This window comes from Rutidosis leptorrhynchoides, chromosome 2 (assembly GCF_046630445.1).
Source record: "Rutidosis leptorrhynchoides isolate AG116_Rl617_1_P2 chromosome 2, CSIRO_AGI_Rlap_v1, whole genome shotgun sequence".
NCBI classification, from domain to species: Eukaryota; Viridiplantae; Streptophyta; class Magnoliopsida; order Asterales; family Asteraceae; genus Rutidosis; species Rutidosis leptorrhynchoides.
This window is the reverse complement of record NC_092334.1, coordinates 511,793,795-511,820,689: the sequence shown is the minus strand read 5'-3', so window position 1 is coordinate 511,820,689 and position 26,895 is coordinate 511,793,795.

The following is a 26,895-nucleotide window of genomic DNA, read 5'->3' as shown; positions in this document are numbered from 1 at the left end:
AATGTTAACCTGATTGTGATATATAATCAAACACGTATTACTTATCTGTTTATATGTGATTATAACAGTACTATGTATAACAGTATCTATATCCGAATTATCTATATAATTATGTATATTTGATTTTATATCTTTTTATATATCTGTTTATATATTTATTGGTACTATATATCTGATTATGTATTGGTATAAAATATATCTATCTTTAGTATATTAATATCACAAATTATTAATTATGTAGTATTTGATAATTATATACATAAATACATATATTGAGTACATCATATTTATAAACATATTATAATATACATACTATGTACAGTAATCATATATACATTTAATTTACAAACATTTGTTCTTGAATCGACAGGCATGGTCAAAGTGCAAATGTATTTATGTAATTGTTCCAAAGTTTTCGAGACTCAACATTACAGATTTTGCTTATCGTGTCGAAAACATATAAAGATTAAGGTTTAAATTTGGTCGGAAATTTCCGGGTCATTACAGTACCTACCCGTTAAAGAAATTTCGTCCCCGAAATTTGATAGAGGTCGTCATGGCTAATAATAAAAATGTTATCATGACAAATATGAGGAAATAATGAAGTTTTATCATTATTGGGAGATATGAATAAAACGATTCGATCATGTGAAGTGTAAGAGTGAAGCTATCACAAAAAGTGAAATGAGTAAATAAATATATTTGTTTCAACAGATGACGTAGTTATTATTATTTTCGGGATTTAAGGGATTTAAAGAAAATCTTGGAAATCTAAAAGATTTGATTCTTCGGCGAATAAAAAAATTATGATCTTCTTTGATTTAATGTGCCAATCTGTTTCGATTTTCTCTGTCGGATATTTCACTATAAATCTACCCCTTTCGTTTCCTTACTCTCCACAACTTCTATTCTTTCTTCCTCTACTCATTCCTTAATATGCTCCATCCAATCCTGATTCTTTATATACTCTTAATCTTCACATCTGTCATTCTTTTCTTTTATCTTCCACCGGAGTATTTTATTTACGTCTACTATTATCTTGGGGTTATAGTGTTATTAATCTTCCCGTGCCTTTACGTGGTGATACGTATTGATATGCACGGTTTGTAGTTTTAGGGTCGTTATTGGGTTTTATATCTTCCCTTACACATCGATGTTTCTGCTTCTGTCTTCTATAATCATTGTCATCCACAGTTAATGCTCTTTCCTATTTGCTGCGATTTTTACTACAATTTTCATTTCGGAGCTTCATTCTTTTTCTTTTCCTCCTTTTCAACTAAGCATCTCTTGTAATGGTCCGGAATTCACACATATGGATTTTGGAATGAACATTGTTAATGCTCTAAGATAGAAATGGTAATGGAACAAATTTTGATTTGTCAAATTACCAGAATATCCTGGAAAAGACCGAATCATCAAGAAATATTTTCTTGATATTTTTAGAATTTGAATAGAATATAAGAGCCGTGTAGCATGACACATGATGATGGTACTGTGAATCATCACATTTCATTAGAAACTCAACATGACTTACTGTAATATAATGACGTTGATCAAGTGTCATTATATTATACTAATCCATGCTTCAGTTTCCAACACTACTTCAAAACATTCATATTTTAAATTCGGAGGTTTCAGAATTTAGAAACTAACACAGTCTCTTTTATGTTGTAACGCAGATATTACGGAGAGGTAAATGATCTCAGATAAGAAAAATTGTGAAAATATCTTCAGAAATATTGAGGATATTTATAATGAAAATACGATGATACCTTATAATATCTAAGATATGATGATGATAAAGAATATCATCTGGAAAGGTTTAGAATAAGGAGTAAGGTGTTTACTAACAATTTCAGCAGACACTGAATCATTTGGATCCTTTGAAGTCAAACTTATTCTTTGTGATTGGGTCACGGCCTTCATAGTTTCGCATAGTCTACTTTTCGGTGCTAAATTTTCTATTGAGCGTTTCCAACTTTTGGCCATTAAGACCATCTACAACATGCTGCTTCGTCAGCATTTTCAAAGTTAACGGATCTGGGTCATTGGTTATCAAACCGAGGTGGTTTCAGGAGATTTATGTTTTTAGATGATTAAACGCTGATGGTAATATGATGGAATATAAAAGGTTCTCCGGTAACGATGAGGAAAGCTAATCATATAAAGTTATAATAAGGTTGATTCGAACGAAAAATCGAAGTTGGCTTGCTGGAGTTGTGACAAAATTGGCTACTTTTAAAAGAAATCATAAGGTTGTTTTTGCTAATAAATGCTAAGGAATTCAACACGGGTACGTGTTAAACTATGAATTTGGGTTCGAGAGTTTTTCAGGGGTATAAATCTTTTCTTCCGTAGATGAAGTACGGTTGGTTCATCCTCCCGATCGAGATGTTTTCGAAAATCATAAAAGATTTGAATGTGAATTGTAATTGTCGAGGTACAAATAAGGTTTAAGATGAAATCAAGTGGCAAACTTGAAGAATTGTTTAGTTTCATATGTTATAATCAATATTTTAATTCATTTTAACTGTCCAAAGTTAGCAGTCCTATTGTCCAATAGTCCAATTATATTCATATATATTTTAATATATAATATTTGAATTAATTAATACGTATCGTGACCCGTGTACCGATCTCAGTATTGATCACAACTCAAACCATATATATATTTTGGAATCAACTCCAACCCTGTATAGCCAACTCCCACATTCACATATAGAGTGTGTCAAACCCCGTCCAAGTCCCCCTGGACGAAGTCATCAATATCTGGTCCCATCGCGATGATCGACTCCAAGTAAGGTCCTTAGTATGAGCTAATGCACAGCGGAAGACTTAATTCGTACCTGAGAATAAACATGCTTTAAAAAGTCAACATAAAGTTGGTGAGATATATAGGTTTGATGCTAGCAGCGTTATATCTATGGACCACAAGATTTAAAGTTTATACATAATACACTCCTCGTGTATAGAAAAGTCGTTGAGCACTTGGTAACCATACTTAACATTTAAATCACAGCAGCATATTCTTAAATAAACCCTACACCGTACCAAGTGTAGTAACGAAATGAAGTACTGTGCAACCGTTTAAAACTGGTCGTCCAGCCCGGTTGGGGTCGTCAGGCCCGATAGATCTATCAACAGGATTCGCGTTTACGCTCCTCACGTAAATATTAGCTACCAAGTATAAAGAAATATGCCATGGTACAACTCAACGTAGTTTATTTTTGATCACTTGTGTCCATAACGTAAATCATTTATAAAAACAGCGCATGTATTCTCAGCCCAAAAATATTTAAAGTTTAAAAGGGACTATATACTCACTATACTGTATTTTGTAGTAAAAATACATATAACATCATTGAACACGTATAAGGTTGGCCTCGGATTCACGAACCTATATCATTTGTATATTCATTAATACATATAGTCGTAATCGAATAAATACATATTATTATTAGTAATGTTATTTATATATTTAATAATTATAGGTTTCATCATCTATTTATTTTCATTATATATATAATTGTTAATATAGTTAAGTTATGTGTATTTAAATACATTTATATATATATATATATATATATATATATATATATATATATATATATATATATATATATATATATATAATCTTCACTTATAACATATTAATGTCATTAAAGCCTTTATTTTTAAAATAATTATTATTTTAATAAATGACCTAGATATTAAGTGTTAATACAAATAATATTAGTTTTAAGGATAATAAATTATGAATTTTTGTAAATAGGATAATAATAATAATATTAGAATATTAGTAATGATCATAATAATAACATTAATAATAATAATACTTATTACCATCTTAAGAACTTAACGGTGTTATATCTATACTTACTTATGTATAGTTATTTTGTTTACAATATGTACGATCATAGTTATATTCTAATCAATATAAATCCTATATTTATCTAAATACTTATCTTATTCCAGATTATGAGAACGTCCATAATTTCAAATTTTAGTTTATAAAAATATAATACTTCTTAATAATCATAATCAAAATTGTACGATAGTAATAATATCAATCTTAATACTAAAGATAATTTTAACAATAATATTACTAAATAATAATGTTATTAATAATAATAAGATTACTATTAGTAATAATAATAACAATAATGAAAATGTTAAATTGATACATGAACTACCTTCATTGACTCCAAAAAAAAAAATAATAGACTGTCCAAGCGGAGACTCGAACCCTTAACCTCTCGTTCCATGCAAACACCTCTAACCATCCCTCTGTTTTCGTTTTTCTTATCTAATCTACAGCTTAATTTATTTAACCCATGTTTTACTACTTCCCTACAACCCGCTTAACAAAACGAGTCCATGGTTAATTTGGCCCAACATAGAAGGTATTATGGACCTCGGCTCAAAATATTATCACGGCCCAACTGGAATCTAGTTCTCGGCCCGAATGTAATTATGGTTATAAATTGATCAATAGATTGAACTGTGGTGATAATCTTGTCCTCACAACCGAAAAAGAAAAGAAAACATCATCATGCTCAATTATTAAACGATGCTCCACAAATACTTTATATGTTCAACCGAAAATTTCATGGCTTTTTGTTGGTTCGGTACACAGTTTGCGAGCAAAATCAAATAGCAAGGAAACATCTGCACACTTCACTATTTCATCATCTATACCTCACCATCCACTATCATAAATAAAAGATAAAGGAAAGTCGTTGTCTTTCTAATCATATAATGCAAGTTGCAATTGCAAAACTTCAAATTAATCAAAGTAATATTCGGCCAGTAAGATAAATAGATACGTGGCCCATAATTCCATATATTTCGGTATCCTTTTTCATTTAATAATCTAATGATGTTATTTACTTTGCAATTGTCGGCCAATAATGATCTCCATCTTAATATATACCGTAAATCATAACCCTTGTTATCACTAAAGCTTTTCACAACCCAATATTATTTAAAATCAACGTTTGTCATTTCCAAAACCTTAGTCTCATCGTTGTATATCATCTTCAATCGCCATTATCATCTCGCAAGATCAGAAAACAGCTAGTTAAGAAACGTAGCAGCAGTAGTGAATCTATATGGGTTCAAATGAGGAGGATGGTGGCGGTGGTGGTGGTGATGATTTTTGAATGGAATGGTTTCATGGTGTTCGAATAAGCAGTAAAACAGAAATGTTTTGTTCGTAGTTGCAACGAAATAGAAATAAATATGGAGAGAGATAGAGAGAGGATGAGAGAGAGGTGTTGTGTAAGATGATGGTGGTGGTGACATCCCAATCAAAACAGAAATAGCAATCAGATTGTAGTTGCAAGTGGTTGTCGATCCAAATATGTAAGCAAGGTGGTGTTTTGGGTTGTTATGGTGAAGCTAGGGTGGCGGTATTAAGGTGAGAAGAAATAGAAGAAAGCGAGAGAAAAGAGAGAAAAGAGTGGTGGTTCAACGGTAGTCGTTCATGATGGTTAAATGAGTGGTTCTCGGTTGTTCACAATAGTTTAAGGGTGTATGGTTTTATGTATGTGCATATATATATATAGAGGAAGAAAAAGATGATGAAGCTGATGTCTAAAGATGATGAGGGTTTAGGAAGTTCGTGGGTGTGTGTTTGATTGTGAGCAAAGGGAACCGTAATAAGTTCATGGTGGTGATAAGCCAACGGTGGTGGAAATGATAATGGGTTGAAGTTCAAAACAGAAACGATATAAATCAACAATTTTATTCGATCCAAGAAGTAGAGTACAAAGAAGTAAAAGTAGACTAAGACTTTTAACCTAATCTTGCAACTGTATCCGATATTTACAAAAATTAAACACAGTTGATTGTTTGAAATTAACAGATTCGATTTATTTCTCTTGATTTTATAATTTATATAATAAATATTAATAAATAATAATATATTAGTAATAATAATAATTATATAATAATACATAATAATGATAATAATCATTTTAAAATATATTATTATCAAATGATAACATTAATAATAATTTATATTTATAATAATTTTTAATGATATTGGTAATAACAATATAACAAATCAGTTGTATCTAATATTAGTAATATTGATATTATTATTATTATTAGTATTTGTTTTAATAACAACAATGAAGGTAGTAATATTAATATAACAACTATATCATTTAACAATTTAGTAATGCATTTCAAGTTATGATATATATACATATCTAATTACAAACAGTTGTTCGTGAATCCTCGGGAATGGTCAAAGAGTAATTAATTATCCGTATATAGATTTCAAACTTTCTAGACTCAACATTAGGGTTTTTGCTTATCGTGTCAGAAACATATAGAGATTAGGGTTTAAATTTGGTCAGAAATTTCCGGGTCGTTACAGTACCCACCCGTTAAAGAAATTTCGTCCCCAAAATTTGGTAGAGATTGTCATAAATAACAATAGGAATGTTTTCATTACGAATATGAGGTAATAATAGAGTTTTATCATTATTGGAAGATATGGATAAAACGATTCGATCATGTGAAGCGCACGAGTGAAGCTATCACAAAAGAATGAAATGACTGAATATGGAATTGTTTTAACCGATGACGTGATTAGGATTGATTTCCAGAATTTAAGGGATTTAAAGAAAATCTTACGTAATAAGAGTTGGTTTTTCGACGATTTAGGAAACAGGATCTTCTTTGATTTAATGCGGCAAATCTGTTTTGATTTCTTTGTCGGATATTTCACTATAAAACTACCTCCTTCGTTTCCTTATTTCCATATCCCACATCTTCTACTCTTTTTCCTTATTCCTACCTTATAACATTCGTCAATATGCTTCATCCCATTCTAGTTCTTGATATACTCTTAATTTTTACATCCGTCATTCTTCTCTTTAATCTACCACCGGAAGAATCTATTTACTTCTACTATACTCTTGTGTTTATAGTATTTCTAGTTCTCCCGTGTCTTTATATTGCTATATGCATTGATATACACGGTTTGAAGTTTCTGGGTGATTGTTGGGTTTTATATCTTTCCTTATATTTTGATGTCCCTACTTCTGTCTTTCATAATCATTGTCATCCACAGTTAATGCTTTCTCCTATTTGCTGCGATTTATACTCCAATTTCTATTTCGGGGCCTTGTCCCTTCGTTTCTTCTTCCCGTCCTCAAGTCAAACGAACAATGATCCGGAATTCGTAGGTATGAAACTCGGAACGAACATAACTAATGCTCTAAGGAAGAAATGGTATTGGCACGATTTTGATTTGTTAAATTACCAGAATACCCTGGAAAAGATAGAACTATCAAGATGATATGTTCCTAATACGTTTGGGGATTGGATAGAATGTAAGAGCTGTGTGACATGGCACATGATGACGGTACTGTGAATCATTACATCCCATTAGAAACTTAACATGACTTACTGTAATATAATGAAGTTGATCAAGTTTCATTATATTATACTAATCCAAGCATCAGTTCCCAACACTACTTCAAAACATTCATTTTTTTTAATTTCGAAGGTTTCAGAATTTAGAAACTAATACAGTTTCTTTTATTTTATAACGCAGATATTGCGGAGAGATACATGATCGCAGATAGAATTAGTTGTGAAAATATCTCCAGAAATACGGAGAATATGTATAACGGAAGATATGAAGATATCTTATAATATCTAGGATAAGATGATGATGAAGAATATCATCCGAAAAGGTTTAGAATATCGAGTAGGGTTCTTACTAACGGTTTCAGCAGGTACTGAATCGTTGGGATTCTTTGAAAGTAGATTCAGTGCTTGTGATTTATCCACACCTTCCTTCATACTTTGCTCAATCCGTTTTTCAGTTCCAAACCTTCTCTTTTTCTGAGCTTTACCAACATACTATACTTTGTCGTCAAACTTTTGACTGTTAAAGTCGTTTACGGTTTTTGTTGCTTCATCAGCATTTCAAGAACTACTTCATAGTCCAGGATGTTTTTCAGAAACTTCACATTCGAAATATGTAATTCTTAGGGATAGACGTTTTTGGTATAACTGGGAGAATTTCTACGAGATTTTCAAAATACTGATTGCGGATTTTGCCAAAGAGATAACGAGTTGCTGGTACATCTGCTGATGATGTTGTGAAATAATAAAGGTTCTCCGGTAACGACGACGAAAGGACAAGGTATAAATATCGAGGTTATAATAGGAGTAGTCTCACTAAGAAATCGAAGTGGAGTTGTGACAGAATTAGCTTCTTGAAAAGAAATTGTAAAGTTGTTTTTGCTGATGAATGATAAGGAATTCGACGCGGGTGCGATTTAATCTATAAACTCGGTTTCGAAAGTTTTTCAGGTGCATAACTGTATGCATAAATCTTTCTTCCGTAAACGAGGTGCGGCTGGTTCAACTTCTCGATCGAGATGTTTTCAAGAATCATGAAAAGATTTGAATGCGAATTGTAATCGTCAAGATACGACTGAGGTTTAAGATAGAATCAAGTGGCAAACTTGAAGATTAGTTTAGTTTCATATGTTATAATCAATATTTTAATTCATTTTACTTGTCCATAGTTAGCAGTCTATTAGTCCGATTGTCCAATGGTCCAATAGTTCAAGAGTTCAATATATTCATATATAATTTAATATACATAATTAATTAATACGTATCGTGACCCGTGTACCGGTCTCAGTGTCGATCACAACTCAAAGTATATATATATTTTGGAATCAACTCCGACCCTGTATAGCCAACTCCCACCTTCACATATAGAGTGTCTACGGTTGTTCCGAAATATATATATAGATGGGTCAATATGATAAGTCGAAACCTTGTATACGTGTCCCGTTATTTAAAGTGCGTAAAATAAATAAATATATATCATGACCCATTATACAACGTGTTGTCTCAGAATTAATCCGACGTATTGTTGTACATGTGTCCCGACGGTATATAAAGTGCAGAAATAAAATTACGAGAATGTAAATTGCAATAAATTAAATGTTAGCCGGGAACAGTTAGCTAGGAACAGTTAGCGTGGATTCCTAACAATATTTCAATTTAGTTAATTCGTCTGTTTCTAACAAATTTTATTTTGTCCAATGTTTTCTTCTTTATGCCACTTGTTGGATTCTGATAGGTCAAAATTCGAATATGAAATTTGAATGAAAATGGTTATTCTGGGGTGAGCGGATACGTATATCGGTAGTTGTAAGTAGGATAGTAAATGATCATTGAATCAGATTCGAAGAATGTACAGTGTAACTTATTAATGTGAATTCTAAATATTCCTCGGGTACTACCCACCCGTTAAAATAGTTTCATCATTAACAATTTGTACAAAAGAATTTTTAATTACAATCTTTATAAAAATATACTGGCATATATATTTTCTTCAGATGTAATCACGGATCTAATGAGTCAATAAGGTATTAAACTCATTTGATTTATTGTTAATACTGGATTACATGATCTCTAAAACATTAGAGATTTCATAATCACCATGTCGAACGAAGATATATGAGGTAGAACGTTACGTAAAGCGAAGATAATCGATGTAGAACGATATATAGAACGAAGATTATATTTGAAGTACAGATGATGATATTGAGGCGTGTGATGTTGATATCCGAGGTACAGATCGTGATGTTGAGATTTACTACGTGATTGTGGTTGGGGTGATAAGAGTATTGTCGGCGTTGGTGATGGTGGTACGGATTATGCTGCTGGTGTTTGTAATCTCCGCACCAGATTCTCCAAAGTCATTACTCGAGCACGTAGTTCATTACTTATTATATTATGTCGGGATGGTTGACGATTGAAACGAGCGGGTGTGTAAGATTCGTAATATAGAATAATATATAATCGCAACGGGATACTCTAGAAATGAGAGGGTAAATGGTTTCTCGAACAGGTTTGCCGGTAAGTGCTTTCAGGTCCATCGCCAAGAGGGCAATTTGGTGAATGAGAAGGATCTTCGATGTGAAATGATTTTCGAATATAGGATGATATTCTAACTTCATAGAATATCTATATATAATACTAAAGATTTGGTAGCCTACAGAGGAACCTACGGCATATGACAAGCAAATCTACGGATGTGCTAAGATATGAATCTTGTCTATACACTATCGATGCACTAAATGCAGTAAGACGTGTCTAGACTTATGAATGATAAGCAGGCAATTCCCTAGGGATGATAAGCAGATGATTTCCGACTAGATGTGATAAGCAAAACTTTTTGACATGCAGACACGGTCGAAGTCCAGACTCACTAATGTATCCTAACAACTACCAGTTAGACACACTAATGCAAGGCCTGGTTCGCTAAGACCAATGCCCTGATACCATTCTGTCAAACCCCGTCCAAGTCCCCCTGGACGAAGTCATCAATATCTGGTCCCATCGCGATGATCGACTCCAAGTAAGGTTCTTAGTATGAGCTAATGCACAGTGGAAGACTTAATTCGTACATGAGAATAAACATGCTTTAAAAAGTCAACATAAAGTTGGTGAGATATATAGGTTTGATGCTAGCAGCGTTATATCTATGGACCACAAGATTTAAAGTTTATACATAATACACTCCTCGTGTATAGAAAAGTCGTTGAGCACTTGGTAACTATACTTAACATTTAAATCACAGCAGCATATTCTTAAATAAACCCTACACCGTACCAAGTGTAGTAACGAAACGAAGTACTGTGCAACCGTTTAAAACTGGTCGTCCAGCCCGGTTGGGGTCGTCAGGCCCGATAGATCTATCAACAGGATTCGCGTTTACGCTCCTCACGTAAATATTAGCTACCAAGTATAAAGAAATATGTCATGGTACAACTCAACGTAGTTTATTTTTGATCACTTGTGTCCATAACGTAAATCATTTATAAAAACAGCGCATGTATTCTCAGCCCAAAAATATTTAAAGTTTAAAAGGGACTATATACTCACCATACTGTATTTTGTAGTAAAAATACATATAACATCATTGAACACGTATAAGGTTGGCCTCGGATTCACGAACCTATATCATTTGTATATTCATTAATACATATAGTCGTAATCGAATAAATACATATTATTATTAGTAATGTTATTTATATATTTAATAATTATAGGTTTCATCATCTATTTATTTTCATTATATATATAATTGTTAATATAGTTAAGTTATGTGTATTTAAATACATTTATATATATATATATATATATATATATATATATATATATATATATATATATATATATATATATATATATATATATATATATATATATATATATATATATATAATCTTCACTTATAACATATTAATGTCATTAAAGCCTTTATTTTTAAAATAATTATTATTTTAATAAATGACCTAGATATTAAGTGTTAATACAAATAATATTAGTTTTAAGGATAATAAATTATGAATTTTTGTAAATATGATAATAATAATAATATTAGAATATTAGTAATGATCATAATAATAACATTAATAATAATAATACTTATTACCATCTTAAGAACTTAACGGTGTTATATCTATACTTACTTATGTATAGTTATTTTGTTTACAATATGTACGATCATAGTTATATTCTAATCAATATAAATCCTATATTTATCTAAATACTTATCTTATTCCAGATTATGAGAACGTCCATAATTTCAAATTTTAGTTTATAAAAATATAATACTTCTTAATAATCATAATCAAAATTGTACGATAGTAATAATATCAATCTTAATACTAAAGATAATTTTAACAATAATATTACTAAATAATAATGTTATTAATAATAATAAGATTAGTATTAGTAATAATAATAACAATAATGAAAATGTTAAATTGATAGATGAACTACCTTCATTGACTCCAAAAAAAAAAAATAATAGACTGTCCAAGCGAAGACTCGAACCCTTGACCTCTCGTTCCATGCAAACACCTCTAACCATCCCTCTGTTTTCGTTTTTCTTATCTAATCTACAGCTTAATTTATTTAACCCATGTTTTACTGCTTAATTTATTTAACCCATGTTTTACTGCTTCCCTACAACCCGCTTAACAAAACGAGTCCATGGTTAATTTGGACCAACATAGAAGGTATTATGGACCTCGGCTCAAAATATTATCACGGCCCAACTGGAATCTAGTTCTCGGCCCGAATGTAATTATGGTTATAAATTGATCAATAGATTGAACTGTGGTGATAATCTTGTCCTCACAACCGAAAAAGAAAAGAAAACATCATCATGCTCAATTATTAAACGATGCTCCACAAATACTTTATAAGTTCAACCGAAAATTTCATGGCTTTTTGTTGGTTCGGTACACAGTTTGCGAGCAAAATCAAATAGCAAGGAAACATCTGCACACTTCACTATTTCATCATCTATACCTCACCATCCACTATCATAAATAAAAGATAAAGGAAAGTCATTGTCTTTCTAATCATATAATGCAAGTTGCAATTGCAAAACTTCAAATTAATCAAAGTAATATTCGGCCAGTAAGATAAATAGATACGTGGCCCATAATTCCATATATTTCGGTATCCTTTTTCATTTAATAATCTAATGATGTTATTTACTTTGCAATTGTAGGCCAATAATGATCTCCATCTTAATATATACCGTAAATCATAACCCTTGTTATCACTAAAGCTTTTCACAACCCAATATTATTTAAAATCAACGTTTGTCATTTCCAAAACCTTAGTCTCATCGTTGTATATCATCTTCAATCGCCATTATCATCTAGCAAGATCAGAAAACAGCTAGTTAAGAAACGTAGCAGCAGTAGTGAATCTATATGGGTTCAAATGAGGAGGATGGTGGCGGTGGTGGTGGTGATGATTTTTGAATGGAATGGTTTCATGGTGTTCGAATAAGCAGTAAAACAGAAATGTTTTGTTCGTAGTTGCAACGAAATAGAAATAAATATGGAGAGAGAGAGAGAGAGGATGAGAGAGAGGTGTTGTGTAAGATGATGGTGGTGGTGACATCCCAATCAAAACAGAAATAGCAATCAGATTGTAGCTGCAAGTGGTTGTCGATCCAAATATGTAAGCAAGGTGGTGTTTTGGGTTGTTATGGTGAAGCTAGGGTGGCGGTATTAAGGTGAGAAGAAATAGAAGAAAGCGAGAGAAAAGAGAGAAAAGAGTGGTGGTTCAACGGTAGTCGTTCATGATGGTTAAATGAGTGGTTCTCGGTTGTTCACAATAGTTTAAGGGTGTATGGTTTTATGTATGTGCATATATATATATAGAGGAAGAAAAAGATGATGAAGCTGATGTCTAAAGATGATGAGGGTTTAGGAAGTTCGTGGGTGTGTGTTTGATTGTGAGCAAAGGGAACCGTAATAAGTTCATGGTGGTGATAAGCCAACGGTGGTAGAAATGATAATGGGTTGAAGTTCAAAACAGAAACGATATAAATCAACAATTTTATTCGATCCAAGAAGTAGAGTACAAAGAAGTAAAAGTAGACTAAGACTTTTAACCTAATCTTGCAACTGTATCCGATATTTACAAAAATTAAACACAGTTGATTGTTTGAAATTAACAGATTCGATTTATTTCTCTTGATTTTATAATTTATATAATAAATATTAATAAATAATAATATATTAGTAATAATAATAATTATATAATAATACATAATAATGATAATAATCATTTTAAAATATATTATTATCAAATGATAACATTAATAATAATTTATATTTATAATAATTTTTAATGATATTGGTAATAACAATATAACCAATCAGTTGTATCTAATATTAGTAATATTGATATTATTATTATTATTATTAGTATTTGTTTTAATAACAACAATGAAGGTAGTAATATTAATATAACAACTATATCATTTAACAATTTAGTAATGCATTTCAAGTTATGATATATATACATATCTAATTACAAACAGTCGTTCGTGAATCCTCGGGAATGGTCAAAGAGTAATTAATTATCCGTATATAGATTTCAAACTTTCTAGACTCAACATTAGGGTTTTTGCTTATCGTGTCAGAAACATATAGAGATTAGGGTTTAAATTTGGTCAGAAATTTCCGGGTCGTTACAGAGTGTCTATGGTTGTTCCAAAATATATGTACAGATGGGTCGATATGTGATGTTTTAGCAGAGTAGTATATAAAATAGCTTATATTTTTACAGGAAATACTATTAAATACGATACAATTTTACACAAGATATTTATTTATTTAGAGAATGGATATACTTAAAACTTGCTACAACACTTATAGGCAGTGTACCTAATCGTACAGTAGTGTAGTTTTTAGTAAGTCCGGTTCGTTCCACAGGGAAATCTTTAAACAAAGCTTAACGCTATATTAGTTTACTTTTATAAAAATACAAAAATATATATATAAATAATATTATTATTATAAAGGGGGGTTTTACCGTTTAATGACCGGTTTGTCGATTTTAAAACTTTAGTCGCAGTTAAAACCAAATGTAAAATATTAAAAATAAATACAAGACTTAAATTAAAGTGTAAAGTAAATAACGATAATGAAATTGCGAATAATAAAAGTACGATAAAATAAACTTGCGATAATTAAAAAGTACGATAATTAAAAGTGCAATTAAATACAATAACAATAAAAATGCGATAATTAGAAATGCAATTAAATATAAAATAAAGGAAATTAAATATGAAATAAAAGAATTATGCTTATTTAAACTTCCGTAATCATGATGTTTGACGTGTTGATTTTAGTTTTATGCCCATGGGTTAATTGTCCTGGATTATTTAATATGTCCGTCTGGTTTTTGTCCATAACAGTCCATCAGTCATAAATATAAAGTGCGAGTATCCTCGTCAAATTATCCTTATACCCGAAGTTAAATATTCCAACTAATTGGGGACTTAAACTGTAACAAGATTTTAATACTTTGTTTAATAATTACACCAGGATGTCGACTAAGTGTAACCCAAGATTTTAATATTTTGTTATCAATTATACCAAGTGTCCTTGTACATAATTTCACCCCTGTTTTAATTATTCTAGTGGCTATTAATCCATTCCCGTGTCCGGTTAAATGAACGATTATTCGTACATATAAATACCCCGCCCATCGTGTCCGATCGGGTGTATATGGTAATTTATAGGGACGCCCAATTGTAAACCTTTATATTAACATTAACAAACTATCATTTAGTTAAACAAATATAAAGCCCATTAATAGCCCATAGTCTAATTTCCACAAGTGTCGTTCTTTTGTCCAAACCCCAATTATGGTACAAAGTCCAATTACCCAATTTTAGTAATTAGCCCAACATCATGATTACTTCGGATTAAATAAGCATAATAATAACTTAGCTACGAGACATTAAATTAAAAAGGTTAAACATAACTTACAATGATTAAAAATAGCGTAGCGTTACACTGACAGAATTTCGACTTACACCCTTACAACATTCGCTAACATACCCTTATTATTAGGATTAAAATTAAAATTAAAATTAAAATTAAAATATAAATATATAATACGTTTTATGAGAGAAGAAGAAAAAGATGATGAAAAATGATCAGAATTCGGTTGGCTTTATAGGGAGTTTCAAACTTTGGGGCTCCGCGACTCGCGGCATTTTTTGCCTTCAAACTCCGCGAGTCGCGGAGTTTGCTTTTACAGCTCACACAAGTTTGGCTCTTTGTTTACCGACGGTTTTAAATATTTATATAATATATAAATAATTATAAGAATTATTTAAATATTATATTATATTTATGTGCATAGTTGACTTGTAATTTTTAGTCTGTTGCGTCGAGCGTTGAGAGTTGACTCATGTCCCAGTTCCGGATTTTCGAACGTCCTTGCGTACAATTTAATATATTGTACTTTGCGTTTTGAATCTTGTACTCTTGTAATTTCGAGACGTTTCTTATCAATAATTGGAACCTCTTTGATTGTATTTTGTACTTTTGAGCTTTTTGGTCGTTTGCGTCTTCAATTCGTCGAACCTGACTTTTGTCTTCACCTTTTATTATTTAAACGAATATCACTTTTAAATAATGCTAAAAACTTGTCTTTCTTGAGGAATAATGCTATGAAATATATGTTCGTTTTTAGCATTATCAAATATTCCCACACTTGAGCGTTGCTTGTCCTCAAGCAATATCGTCTTGAAATACTAGAATCACTTCTTTATTCTTCACACTTTGTACATCAGTGATTTCTATACGGCGGTATAAACAATGGTAGTAATGATATGGTTTACAGTCCCACATGACTATAAAAATTTAGATCCATTAAGGAAATTGGATCTTTATGAAAACATTTGATCTTTTGAAAATTAAATCTAGTTTTTACCCTAGATAAGTTTTCCGGAATAACCCTTTACCGGTGTTTGCAAATTATTTTTGTGGGTTTGGTGGGTTTCAGATTTGAAAATTTTAGCTCAAAACTTATGGTTTTGTGTCACCCACTTGCTAACCTTGTATTTGGAAAGCAACACGTCCAGTTTACTTGTCCCGTATATTACCTTTCGGTAAACTACCGTCCGGTTGTAAAGGAAAGCGTTGAACAAGCAACTGTTAAGGCAATGTCCCCTGACATGCTTTTAATTATGGTCTATAACGTGTCGGACGCAATTACTATCCTTGGTAGGAGCAATAGTAAAGCTCACCCTTATGATTTTTCGGTCTGGCACAAGGTCCTGTCTTTGACCACTATGCAACCACCGTTCTTACGGTTGACACCCGATTTAGTTCAGGTGACCTAATGAATTCCAGGTGAATTCCTAGGATTTTACGTTCAAAGGTAATGAACGCATTGAAAATGGGTTTTCAGAAAACAAATCGGTTTATAATTTTGATCAAAATATTTTCTTGTTCAAGCTCGAGTTTAGATATCATTGAATTCCATGAGTTTGTAATTCTCAATCTTTAAGGTCAATCTCAAGGATTGAGTAATATCAGGCTTAAAAGCTGATTTTTGATCTTTTAAGGAGATTATCCTTTCTGGGGATCTGATTCATTAGTCTTATCCAGCTAATTTGCATGGTGCCCCCCCCATTTTACGAGATAAATCCTTCTCATGGTTAGGATAAATCTGACCACTTGACGACCCTGTTTAATGCTGAGGTTCGTGGATTTCCTGCTGATTTTAGTGATGACTTTTCTAGATTTTTCGTCAACCTACAGCTAGTCTGGACGACAACTTCATAACTTAAATCAAAAAGCGCGTGTCTTTTTCGGAAGACTTTACTTCCTTTTAATGATGGAATTGATTCATCGTGTAGATCCATCTCTTCTTTTCTTTCATCGGGTAAAACAGTTTAGTTTAGTCCAAAGCAAAAGTATTTTCAGTTATTTGTTACAGATATATGTGACATATGTTTAAGATAACTTGGTAAATTTTCCCACACTTGGCTTTTATTTTCCTTTTTATCGTTCTCTATTCCATTTTAAATGAATTTTAACATTTTGGTTTGTTTCTCAATTTATGTCCTTTCCGAGGTTACAATAATTTCGGTGTTAAAACCTAGTTTTATCGTTCATAAATATATATAAACATGATTTTGAGTTCATTTAATTAAAAAATTTTACTAGAATTGGGTAGTTAGTATATAAGACTAGGGCTGTTCTTTATTATCAGAGAGCACTAGATTCTAATACAACTACTGCTTTACTAGTATTTTTAATGGTAACCCAGTGTTTAAGATAAAAATTTTAAAATCCGAAAGAATTTAACCCCTTCCCACACTTAAGATCTTGCAATGCCCTCATTTGCAAGAAATCAGTAACAATTTAAATTATTGAGGGTGATTTGTGTGAAAATGATTAAATTTTTACCAAAGTTTCCAAATATATTGGCGTTTGTTTGCTGAATGATAAATGGTGCACATCATTTGTTCATTCCGTCTTGTTGTTATTTCACATATATTTTGCATCTTGTCGTCAAAATTAGTTGCTTTTGCTGAACTTAATGCCAGTCTTTGAAAATACGTTGTTTTACCCTGTTGTGTACATAAGATAAACTGCAAACATATATACATATTTTTGAAGTTTGGTATATTACCCCACATTCAAAAATTATTAAAATCTAAGAATAAAAGTTAGAAAATTATAAAAACTATTACAATATTAACATAAGTATTAAACGTATCAATATTAAAAATTACAAAATAAATAAAACTAAGTAGACTAGGGATGATACTGGTACCAATAGAGGTTCCATGCATAACCATAGGTGCTATAAAATGCTTCGGTAGGGTTATACGTAGGATACGGTGGTTGTATCTCTATAGACCAGGGAGGGAATATGGGTTTTGGTGTAGGAATATAGTTTCTACCTATATGTTGGCAATGAGCTATGATTTGGTTTTGATGAACTTGCCAATCTTCAAATGCTCTCTGTCTAGCATTTTCGTACTCCTGTGAAGCTATAAACCTTTGCATTTCTTGCATTTCATTTCCCCCTCCTACATTACCTTGCTGTTAGTTTCTCTCAACCTGTGGATGTCTACCATGGTATTGTACTGCGGCGTTATTTCGCCTCTTCAAAACTTTCGCACCATGGTATACATTTAAACCTATAGTATCGCGGGGTTCCGGTTCTTCGACTAAAAATCCCCCCCGACTTATATCCACACCGAGATATTCAGCAATCAAAGTAATAAAAATACCACCTCCTATTATGCTATGCGGTCTCATCCCCCTAACCATAGCTGATAAATAATAACCCACACAATAAGGTATACTTACAGCGCTTTGTGGGTCTCGAATACACATATGGTAAAACAAATCCTGTTCATTTACCTTTTCCTTGTTCTTACCTCTTTGTGTAATCGAATTAGCTAAAAACCTATGAATCACTCTTAATTCAGCTCTATCTATATCCAAATAAGAGTAATTTCCCCCTTTGAATCGGTGATGGCTTGTCATTTAACTCCATACACCATGTGTATCAAAATTTTCATCTATCTTTCTACCATTTAGTATCAACCCTCTACAATCGGCAGATGCTAACTCCTCAGGCGTATATATACGTAAAGCCTGAGCCATGTCTAGTAAAGACATGTGGCGCATCGAACCTCCTAACAAAAATCTAATAAAAGATTGATCGGTTAAACTAGCTACCCGATCATTTAATTCTATACTACACAACAATTCTTCACACCATACTTTATATACAGGTCTACGCATGGTGAATAAACGTACCCAGTCATTAAAAGTAGAATTACCATACCTCTGTGCAAGTAATTCCCTAATTGGCCCGGCCAATTCTACAGCTTCTAATGGTCCCCATTCTATGACCCTAGGTACCTCAACAACCTTAGAATGAAGAGTATGCAAACCCCTTTGGTATTTTGGATAATCTATCCAAAGTCTGTCAAATCTCAGGTTCGGGTGCAAATCTTCCAAGTGCATATCAGAAAAGGTCATGACTGGATGAGGTATATCTTGCTTGTAGTAGTTATCCACCTCCTGTTGTTCCGCATTCTCAGCAGGAGCATTGCGAGCTTGGGATGAAGATTCACCCCTTTCAGTCGTTTTTCTTGAGTAATTCCTTGATAGCATCCTTCTCAACATGATTTTAGTAAAAGATTTGATGATTAACGGTTAAAAATTGTGTTTTTGGGGGTGTATTTTCGGGGTTTTTTGGCAGTTATTTCGCAGTTTTGGTGTGTTTGTGGGTTGGGACTGATCTGTTCCAGCTATTATATTTTATTTTTTTGTAATTCGATACCTCCGCGAGTCGTGGTGTTTGAAACTGCAAACTCCGCGAGTCGCGGAGTTTGTATTTTTTTTTTTTTTTTAACATCTTATACTAATTAAAACAATTAAGTAATTAATTTTAAAATTTTGTTTCCCTTGTTATTTAGGACGAGGTCGTTTCGGATCGATGTCCTAGTCCGTCCTTCGACAAAATTTTAAAATTTGTCTTTTTGTAGCGATTGTTTTAAAAGCTAAGATTTTTGGGTTTTTTAATGTTTTTGGCATACTTTAATTCAATAAGATTAAAAAAAATAATGATAATAAAAGTTCTCGTCCCTCCCTCGGGTAAAGCAATTTCGGTTCAAAAACCTAGTCTTCAACTTACGACGAATTTTAAAAATCATATTTTTAACTTAATGAGATAAAGTAAATTTTTGTTTTTAAATTCACACAATTTAAATATAAATTCAAAATTAATATTAAAAATTCACACCAAACTTTAAAATTTGAAATGCATAAAATTAAAAATTCATATTTTAAAAATTAAAAATTAACACTAAACTTAATTTAAAAATTCATATTATAAATTCACACCAAACTTATATTAATTTTTCAAATATTTACAATTTTAAATATATTGTTTTTACAAAGTTTACAATATTAATTTAAGATTTATATATTAATTTTAAAAACATGGTAAAATAAAATTAAAAATCTTTTTGGCTTTTTATCCCACTTTAATCAATCAAATATTATCAAAAATATGCGCCCCTCTTTTCGGTAAAGTAATTTCGGTTCCAAGACCTAATTTAACTCATGACGAATTTTTGAAATATTTTGGGTTGATTGATTAAAGATATTTATACCTTAAGAATAAACGTTAAATTTCGCAGTGATGTAATAAATTTTTTGAATGATATCAATAATTTCGGTCGCCAAACCTAATTTTATTCAATACCAATTTAATACTTTATAGCGAACAAATTAGCGTTTATTATCAAAAGGTTAAAAATAAAAAAAATAAAATAAAAAAAACTGTACAAACATACCTGTGAAATAGATTTCTTAGTTATATGATCTATCCCATTCATAAGATAGTCAGTTTAATTGGTTTTCCATGGCTACATAGGCGTAACCTAGAGCATTCAGTGTCTTTTCTTCTAAACATATGAACGGTCCGTCTCTGCATAAAGTAACAAATTCGGTATTTGAATAGGTTTGATTATTTGAACATTTACCTCCATGTGACCATTTTCCGCATTTGTGACATCTTTCTAGGTGTCGTGCTCTTCTTTTTGCTGCGGATTTTGATTTTCCTTTACCAAATTGTAACTTATTATCTTCGCATCTGGATTCTTTTCTAACTCCGTCCATTCTTTCTCTGATTACTGATACTATTTCACTCGGTAGTGTGTCATTATTACGTTTAGTGATCAAAGCGTGTAGCATTAGACCATGGTTTAGTTCACAGGCAGTCTTCATTTCCTAAAAAAAATAAAAATTCAGAATGGGGGGAGAAGACTAGTTCTTTAGGGTCTGCTAGGGAAAGACCATTCGGGTTCCATTTTCGAGAACTACACGAAAACAGACAATCTAACTCTAACAGAAATACATATTATCCTTTAAAGACTTGATTCTCCCCACACTTAGTTAGCTGTGGTGTTGAAATTGTGATTAACTTCGTTGTCGACTTCCATCGGACTATCTATGTAATGTTTAACTCTGTGACCATTAACTTTAAATTCAATCCCATTTGAATTTATCAATTCTACTGTTCCGTATGGGAAAACTCTTTTGATTATGAATGGTCTAGACCATCTTGATTTCAATTTTCTATGAAATAGCTTGAATCGTGAATTGAAAAGAAGAACTCTGTCTCCTTCTTTAAATTCTTTTGAACTTCTGATTCTTTTATCATGCCATTTCTTCGTTCTTTCTTTATAGATTAACGAATTTTCGTATGCTTCATGTCTTAATTCTTCTAATTCATTTAGTTGACTTAATCGTAGACGTCCAGCTTCATGTATATTAAGATTACATGTCTTCAAAGCCCAAAATGCTTTGTGTTCAATTTCTACTGGAAGATGACATGCTTTTCCATAAACAAGTCTAAAAGGTGTGGTTCCAATTGGAGTTTTGTAGGCTGTTCTAAAAGCCCAGAGTGCATCCTCCAATTTAATGGACCATTCCTTCGGATTTGATCCTACGGTTTTCTCTAGAATACGTTTTAAAGCTCGGTTGGTATTTTCAACTTGTCCACTTGTTTGTGGATGATATGCGGTGGAGATTTTATGAGTTACTCCATATCTTTTAAGAACTTTCTCAAGTTGATTATTACAGAAATGAGTACCTCGATCACTTATTAAAGCTTTTGGTGTTCCAAACCTTGCAAAAAGACGTTTTAAAAAGTTGACTACAACTCGTGCATCGTTAGTTGGGAGAGCTTGTGCTTCCGCCCATTTAGATACATAATCAATGGCTACGAGTATATAGAGATTATTATGAGATTTTTGAAATGGACCCATAAAGTCAATACCCCAAATGTCAAATACTTCACATACTTGGATGAAATTTTGTGGCATTTCATCACGTTGACTTATTTTTCCAGCCCTTTGACAAGCATCACAGGATTTGCAAAGAAGGTGTGCGTCTTTGTAAATTGTAGGCCAATAGAATCCAGCATCATAAACTTTTCTTGCTGTTAGTTGAGGCCCATAACGCCCTCCTGTTGGTCCTGTGTGACAATGGTTTAATATTTTACTAGCTTCATCTCCAAATACACATCGGCGTATTATTTCATCGGGACAACTTTTAAACAGATGTAGATCTTCCCAAAAAAAGTGTTTTATATCACTGAAGAATTTCTTTCGTCTTTGGTACGATAATCCTTTTTCAAGGAATCCACAAACTAAGTAGTTTGCATAGTCTGCAAACCATGGAATTTCTTTATAATCTATCTTCAATAGATATTCATCAGGAAAGTTGTCTTGTATGGCAGATTCATTTAGAACTTCTAATTCGGGATTTTCAAGACGAGAAAGATGATCAGCGGCGAGATTTTCTGCTCCTCTTTTATCTCGGATTTCAATATCAAACTCTTGTAAGAGTAAGATCCAACGGATTAATCTTGGTTTAGCATCTTGTTTCGAAAATAGGTACCTAAGGGCAGAATGGTCGGTATAGACCACCGTTTTTGCTAGAACGAGATATGATCGAAATTTGTCAAAAGCAAAGACAATAGCAAGGAGTTCTTTTTCAGTAGTTGTATAGTTAGTTTGTGCTCCTTATAACGTCTTACTAGCATAATATATAGGTTGAAATCGTTTTTCAATCCTTTGTCCTAAAACGGCTCCCATTGCAAAATCACTTGCATCGCACATTAGTTCAAATGGTAGATTCCAATTTGGTGTTATCATGATCGGCGCATTAGTTAGTTTCTCTTTAAGAATATTAAAAGATTTGATACACTCATCTGAAAAGATGAATGGAGCATCCTTTTCTAGGAGTTTATTCATAGGAGTGGCAATTTTAGAAAAATCTTTTATGAAACGTCGGTAAAAACCGGCATGCCCTAGAAAACTCCTAACTCCTCTAACATTGGTGGGATGTGGAAGTTTAGCAATTACATCTACTTTAGCTCTATCTACTTCAATTCCTTCTTTTGAAATTTTATGTCCAAGAACGATGCCTTCTTTAACCATGAAATGGCATTTCTCCCAATTAAGTACTAGATTTGATTGTTCGCATCTAATAAGCATTCGTTCCAGATTAACTAGACATGATTCAAATGTATCACCGAAGACTGAAAAGTCATCCATGAAAACTTCCATGCATTCTTCTATCATGTCATGAAAAATTGCCATCATACACCTTTGAAAGGTTGCAGGGGCGTTACAAAGTCCAAATGGCATGCGTTTGTAAGCAAAAGTACCATAAGGGCACGTGAATGTGGTTTTCTCTTGATCTTCGGGTGCTATTGGAATTTGAAAATATCCGGAAAATCCATCTAGAAAACAATAGTAACTATTTTCGGCTAATCTTTCCAACATTTGATCAATGAAAGGTAAGGGAAAGTGATCTTTTCTGGTGGCGTCATTTAATTTTCTATAATCAATACATACACGCCATCCTGTTACAGTCCTAGTAGGAATAAGCTCATTTTTCTCATTTGTAATGACAGTCATGCCACTCTTCTTAGGCACGCATTGAACTGGGCTTACCCATGGACTATCAGAGATTGGATATATCAAACCTGCATCTAGCAGTTTAATAATTTCTTTCTTAACTACATCTTGCATATTAGGATTTAGTCTTCGTTGGCGTTGCACATACGTTTTATGACCTTCTTCCATAAGGATTTTATGTGTGCAATACGAAGGACTTATTCCTTTAATATCATGAATCTTCCATGCAATGGCTGGTTTATGAGCTTTCAACACAGAAATGAGTTGTGATTTCTCATTTTCAGTAAGAGAAGACGATATTATTACAGGTAATTCAGATTCACCATGTAAATAAGCGTATTCTAAATGGTTTGGAAGTGGCTTTAACTCTAATTTCGGAGGTTCTTCTATCGATGATTTGTATCAATATATGTCTTCTTCTTTTAGCATTTGAATTTCTTCTGTTGTTGGTTCATATCCATTAGCTATAAGTATAGCTAACATTTCAGCTTCATCAATTGGTTCATTACCTTCTCCTAAAGAATATTCTCATGTTCCTTGTAATTCTGGAAATTCTTCTAATAATTCTGCATGTGCATCTATAGTTTAAATATAATAACATGTATCATCTGCAGATTGTGGTTGTTGCATTGCTCTATCAACTGAAAAGGTAACACTCTCATCCTCTATACTTAGGGTCAGTTTCTTACCGAACACGTCTATCATTGCTTTAGCCGTGTTTCAGAATGGTCTTCCTAATATGAGAGGAACTTGAGAATCTTCTTCCATGTCCAGAACAACAAAATCTACTGGAAATACTAAAGTACCAACTTTAACTAGCATGTTCTCCATTATCCCTCTAGGATATTTTATTGATCTATCGGCTAGTTGTATGCTTATTCTGGTTGGTTTCAATTCTCCAAGGTCTAGTTTAGCGTATAGTGAATACGGCATTAGATTTATACTAGCACCTAAGTCTGCCAATGCTTCTATTGAACTAAGACTACCCAGAAAACATGGAATTGTGAAACTTCCTGGATCAGATAATTTTTCTGGTATCTTATTCAACAGCACTGCTGAATAATTAGCATTCATGGTAACAGCCGAGAGTTCTTCCATTTTCTTTCTATTTGAGATTAGATCTTTCAAGAATTTAGCATATCTAGGCATTCCTGAAATCACATCAATGAAAGGAAGATTTACATTTATCTGTTTAAACATATCCAAGAATTTGGATTGCTCGGCTTCAAGTTTCTCTTTCTTCATTTTACTAGGGTAAGGAAGTGGTGGTTGGTATGCTTTAACATAAGGTTTATCCTTAACTGTGTTATCTTCATTAACCTTTTCAACTACCGGTTCTTTTTCCTTATCTTGATCAGGTTGTGGTTCTTGTGGAGTAGGAATAGCTTCATCAGAAGTTACAGGTATTTCAGGTGGTTTAAGTGTTGTACCACTTCTTGTGGTAATGGCTTTAGCTGTTTCATTCCGGGGGTTAGCATTTGTATCACTAGGTAAACTTCCCGGTTTTCTTTCACCTATTAACCTTGCTAGGTTACTTACTTCTTGTTCTAGATTTTGAATAGAAGCTTGTTGATTTCTAAATGCTTGAGCATTTTGTTCATTGGTTTATTTTTGAGATGTGAAAAACTGCGTTTGAGTTTCAACTAGCTTCGTCATCATATCTTCTAAATTCGGCTTTTTATCATCGGTTTGTTGTGGTGGTTTGTTTTGAAAATTAGGTCTTTGCTGATTATAAGTATTATTGGATACTTGTTGATTGCTAGGACCTTGTTGGTTGTTGTATGGAATATTTCTGTTATAATTTTAGTTTTGATTGTAAATCGGTCTTGGCGGTTGATAATTATTCTAATAATTATTTCCAGGCCTTTGGTTTATGTATGAAATATTCTCTCTTTGTTCCATTGTTAATTCAATACTGGGACAATCTTTTATCAAATGTGGTCCTCCACACTGCTCACAACTAATTCGTATTGAGTGAATATCTTTAGTCATCTTTTCCATTCGTCTCTCCACAGCATCTATCTTTGCGGAAATGGAATCTAAGTCATGGCTAGAATCGGCTCTAGCTGCTTTAGATGATCTAACGATATCTTTTTCTTGGTGCCACTCATGTGAGTGGGAAGCAGTGTTATCAATAATTTTGTAAGCATCAGTTTTGGTTTTCTTCATAATAGAACCACCAGCTGCTATATCTATGTCTTTCCTTGTAGTGATGTCACATCCTTGGTAGAATATTTGTACTATTTGACAGGTATCTAAACCATGTTGCGGACATCCTCTTAATAACTTTCCAAATCTTGTCCATGCCTCATATAGAGTTTCATTCGGCTTCTGTGTGAACGTAACAATTTCTGCTTGAAGTCTTACGGCTTTAGATGCAGGAAAGAATTGTTTAAGAAATTTTTCAACTAAAACATCCCATGTATCAATCGCCCCTTCAGGTAACGATTCCAACCAATCTTTGGCTTCTTCCTTTAAAGTCCAGGGAAATAACATGAGATATATCTGTTCATCCTCCACTTCTCGGATTTTACATAGTGTGCAGATCCTATTAAAGGTACGTAGATGTTCATTTGGATCTTCCTTCGGCGCACCACTAAATTGGCATTGATTAGTCACCATGTGTAGAATTTGTCCTTTGATTTCATAATCTGGCGCATTAATGTCTGGATGAGTAATTGCGTGACCTTGGCCAGTGCATTTAGCTCTCATTCGGTCTTCCATACTTAAAGGTTCCAGATTCTCCATAATTGAATTTGTTGAATCGGAATCACTAGAGGATTCTGATTTAATGGTTCGTTCCTCAACAATCTCTGTTTGAATAATTGGTGGTTCCGGAGGAAAATTTAATGGTTCAGGATCTACGAATCGTTCCTGAATATTCTCCGAATTCTCAATTGTGAGGTCGGGTTCAAAAAATGGATTATCGGAAATTTGAACTGAAGTACTTGGTCGACTGGATGACGATTCTAAAGAAAAATCAACGGCAGTAATATTTGCTAAATGTCTTGATCTAGTTACAGGTGGTGAACGTACAAAAGGTGGTGAAC